Genomic DNA, 4,811 nt, shown 5'->3' with positions numbered 1-4,811 from the left:
GAAGGAGTTAATTAAAATGACTAGAGATGTAATGAGAAAAATGTTAAATGAAGGATAATTCACTCTAAAAGCAGGAAATAAAGACAAATAGTATACAAGTCTGTTCTCTCCATATTTTTCCAATCTGTTAAATATGTAGTACCTTCTCCCACCCATTAACATTAAGTAAATGTATGATTCACTTACTAAATATTGAGCTCCAGCTCTGTGTCCAGCAGTGCAGGGGCAGAAGATAACCGCAGTGAACGCACAGGTGAAAACCCTCCCACTCTGCAGAGGGGCAGGGCAGGAAGGGGAGGGGAGAGCGAGACAAATGACATAAGTGAAATATGGACTCTGTTCGATGTTGGTGCGTGCTAAGGAGAGGAAAAGGAAGAGGAGGTAAGACGTTGAATGGCGGTAAAGGGAACGAGAAGCTGCCTTGAAAGCAAAGAGAGATCAGGGTGGGCTCCATCTGAGTTAAGGGCTCGAAGAAAGGAGGGGAAGAAAGAGAGTAGAGAGCAGACAGCATGAAGGTCCCTGCAGGGGCCTATGCAGTCAAGGAACTGCAGGGAGAAGGCTGGGCGGTTGGAGTGATAATGTCAGTGGGGGGAGAGCGGTACCAGACTAGGTCGGACAAGTCATGGGCGTCAGACACAGCCACGTAGGCCATTGTGGGGACTTTGGCTTTCACTCTGGGAGAGATGGGAACCCAATGGCTAGTTTTAAGCAAAGGAGTGACATGATCTGACTTAGGATTTAACAATTCTCGCTGTTTTTTGAGTGTAGACTGTAGGGGACCAATTGGGAGGCCTCTGCAATAATCTAGGTGAGAGACGATGGCTTAGACCACGGTGGTGGCAGTAGAATGGTGAGTAGTATGATTCCAGAAATACCCAAGAGAATTTCCTGATGGATGGAGAAGAATCAAGAATGACCCCAATGTTTTTGGCCTGAGCAACTGAAGAATAAATAGAATTGCCATTTATTGGGACGAGAAGCTGCCAGAGGAGTTGAGGTGAATTTGTGAGTGTGTGTTGGGGTGGTGGGTGGTGGCCTTGGGGGGCAGAGTTTGCGTTGAAAGTACAAGCCAAGACTTAGACAAATTAGGATTGAGATGTCTATTAGGCATCTAAGAAGAGATGTCGGCAGTGCAGTTGGGCCTGTGAGATTCAGTGGGAAAGTCTGACCTGGAGGATACAAACACTGTAGTCATCTGTGTGTAGATGGTACTTCAAGGCATGGGGCCTAAGAGATCATCAAGGAAGCAGAGAGAAAAGAGAAGAGGTCCCATCGCTGAGCCCTGGTGCGCTACAGCATTGAAAGGCACACAGAGTACATGGCCTGTTAATTACATTATATACCTAGGAACTATCCTTGATCATCTAGATTTGGAAAACAAAGGTAGGGGTGCTCATAAGAATTAAACTGAGGTAGAAAGCTTGTTGCAGGGAATATTTGGTCCTCTGAAAGATCACTTACAAACATCCATGTCTGGGTGCTCGGTGTGCAGTTGGCAATGCCCCCAAAGCTTTTGTAAATAAAAATAAGAAGATTCCAAACCATTCACTCTTGGGGTCCCTCTGTATGACAGGCACTGTGGTTACAAAGATGAATTTTGCAAAGCATATTCTAAAGTGCCCATTAGGTGACAGAAAAACATTCAGTAAATCAACTGTGAGCTCGCTGGTGTGCGTTTTCTCTCTCTCCCTCCCTCCCTCTCCGCCCCCCATCCTCCCTGCTCCCCACCCCCAATGTCCGGAGGAGCCCTCCGAATTGAAAGATATATTTATCTATTTAATGCACAATATCATAATCATGAAGACGAAGAGACTAGTGTTTCCTTCAGAGAACCAGCAAATACCATCAGTCTGCTATTTACTAGGGGTGAGCCAGGTATGTGGGTGTTGCAAGTGTGTGTGTGTGTTTCTTTTGGTTTGGAAATGTATGAGTTTGGATGGTCTTGAGAGGAGTAAATTGACTGTAATGAGACTATTAGGCCTTATTTTTAAACTTTTGATATTTAAGCTTTTTAGTCTGGGGTGAGGAAGAGAAAGGCTCAGAAAGGAGAAAGCAAGAAACCCTCTTGGAAAAAAGTAGACAAGGTATCTTGGAACTAGCCTGATGTTTAAGCTTTCTGCTATATACCAGATCACTAAGTCATGAGTCTCTTTCAGTTTGGAAGCTACTTCTCTCGCTGTCCTTAGGGCACTGGTCTCCAAACCTGACTGCATGCTGGGATCACCTGGGCAGCTCCAGTGAGCGTGGATGCCTGTGTCCCACCCACAGGGGCTGTGATTTAAGACAGGTGTGGCCTGTCTTAGGAATTTTGTTAAAAGACCCCCAGATGATTCTAATATAAAGATCCGTTTGCTGAGAGCCACTGGGCTTAGTTAATGTAAACACAGCAGACCTTCCCACAACTCAAACACACTCCACCCTGCAAGACACACACGGAAGAACACTTGCACGTCCACATGTTCAAGGGCTCTGTGTGGCCTCAGCCTACAGAACCCTGGATCTTAACTTACCATCTCTCAGACAACTTCTAACACTAGATTTTGCACTGCTTTCAATACCAAACATAACTAATTACAGCAATGAGAGAAAAATGCAGAGGAATTATGCAAGTTACTTTTTGAAAATGTTTTTTCTTTTGATCGTCGTTGTAGAATGTGTTTTCTTATGACACTGATAATATTTCCTTTTACGATAGTAATATGCTTAGCATATTGTTGACCAACTTTGGTCTTACATACCAAATTAAAATTGATTTTTTTTTTTTTTTGCTGCTCTTTGGCATCAGAAACTAAATGGTAACACCTCTTCCTGTTTCTCGCCAAGGCTATTCTGAGATATAGCAACACCAAGTAGGACAGGGAAAACCATGTGTATCATTCAGAGGTCTCTGAATGGGGCAGACAGCACATCATCTTGCTGTGGATGACAAATTTAACCCTCTACAGGCCTTTTGCAATTCTGACCTTTGCTACAATGGCATAAACTCAGCATTGTAGCAATAAGATTTGGTGATTTATTCTATGTTCATATGTACATAAGCATATGTATATATGAATGTGTGTGTGTATTCAATCATGTTTGTATTTCCCATAAAATATTGTTAACAATCTGCTGTTCAATCTGCTGTCTTCATTTTAGTAGATGGCTGACAATCCATTTATATTTATTATGACTATCAATTTATTTGGAATTATTGCTGATATTTTATTTAGTGTTTCTATTGATCATGCTCTCTCTTCATTCTCTGTCCTCTTTCTCACCTTCTGTCAGATTGGTTGTAATTTTTTCTTCTACTAGTTTTGAAGCTATAAATTCTAATTTTATTATTTACCTAGTTACCTTTAAATTGTTACCATGCATTCTTAACCTATCCTGTCCAGCCCATTCCAAAACAACACTTAGAAGAGGTCAACTCATATTTTTTGTTATTGTCTAATACTTAGTATTGCTTTGTCTTTATATAATCCCCACTGAAATAGTGTTTTCAGGAGTCAATACTTACTAAGATTTTTCATCCTGTTTGGTAATTTATTTACTTCTCTTTCTTACATCTTACTCCTTCTTACCACTGGGTTCAGTTTTCTTGTTGACATACAATCTTATATTATTAATCTTTTAGTGAAGATGCAGGAATGGTTAACTCTCAGTTATTATAGGTCTGAAAATATCATTACATGACTCTGAATTATTGTTTAATGGAGTAATGATTCTTTTGACAATAACCCATTGTCTATTGCTGCCGATTTGAAGTTGGCCATTGGTCTAATTTTTGTTATGCCTTTTTAGGAGTGATCTGTCTTCTCTATTGTAAGCTTTAAAGTTTTCTGTAATTTTCACGATCTAGGTATTATTTCATTTTTATTTATTCCTTTCAGTATTCTGTATATTTCTCAAATTTGATGATCTGTCTTTCTTCGATTATGGAAAATTCGTTGCCATTACCTCTTCAAATATTACTTTTCCCGTTCTTTCTATTCATTTCTTCCAAAACTCCTACTAGAGATGTATTGAACTTTCTCGTCTACCTTTTATATCTCATAAATTTTCTTTCATGTTAAACATACATAGCTTTACATATTATGAGAGCTTTCCTCAGATTTCTTCACTGTGTTTAATCTATATACAACCTATCCTGTGTGACTGTATATTTCATTTCTAGAATTTCTACTCAGTTCTTTTTCAAATCAACTTGCTCCTTTTGGATATTTTATTTCACTTCCTTTATCTTTTTGAATATATTAAACATAATAATTTTAATGTTTCTTGTTGCCCTATTATTCCTAATTCTTGGGTGAGGACTCATGTGCTGAACCTTCCCCATGACGGCTTGTTTCTTCATGGGGTTTGCAAATTCCTGCCATAAGCACATCCTTGATAAGAATTGTTTGTAGTGGAGATTCAGTGTACCCTGTCTTGATAAATTATCCCTCCAAGGTTTTGTATTTGCATGTAACAGAGTTCTGTGGGTTACACTGCCTTTAAGTCATCCTGCCTCACTTTTTTGGTCCTAATACTATGAAGACTATGAATTTGGGTCACATGCCAGCATGTGGTACTGGCCTGGGATTCCAATTTTTTCAGGTGACTATTTCTACCCCTGTTGCCAGATGACAAATTACTTTGCTACTTTTGCAGGCCAGGGAGTAGTTTTTCTAGTCCATATTTTATAAGTAATAGAGTATTTCATAATCTTAGTTTTATGCAGGTAGCTTCATTTCAGCTCCCCACACTGATGAGATCTGTGAGTTGGGTTCTCCTCTCTTTTTTTTTTTTTTTTGAGACAGAGTCTCACTGTGTTGCCCGGGCTAGAG

General features: G+C 39.9%; 1 protein-coding gene across 1 annotated transcript in view; it reads left to right on the top strand.

Annotated features, from left to right (window-relative positions):
* Positions 1-899: 899 nt before the first annotated feature.
* The window catches only part of FAM177B (family with sequence similarity 177, member B), an 8,810-nt gene continuing 4,898 nt past the window's right edge, over positions 900-4,811 (top strand). The window contains exon 1 of the mRNA XM_012644039.1: positions 900-997. The gene's annotated coding sequence lies outside the window, so the exon portion shown is untranslated. The remainder of the gene's footprint in view (positions 998-4,811) is intronic.

The sequence above is a fragment of the Propithecus coquereli genome, unplaced genomic scaffold (assembly GCF_000956105.1).
Source record: "Propithecus coquereli isolate 6110/MARCELLA unplaced genomic scaffold, Pcoq_1.0 Scaffold205, whole genome shotgun sequence".
Taxonomy (NCBI): Eukaryota; Metazoa; Chordata; class Mammalia; order Primates; family Indriidae; genus Propithecus; species Propithecus coquereli.
The sequence above is the reverse complement of the archived record's forward strand: the minus strand, read 5'-3'. Positions and strand labels throughout refer to the sequence as shown.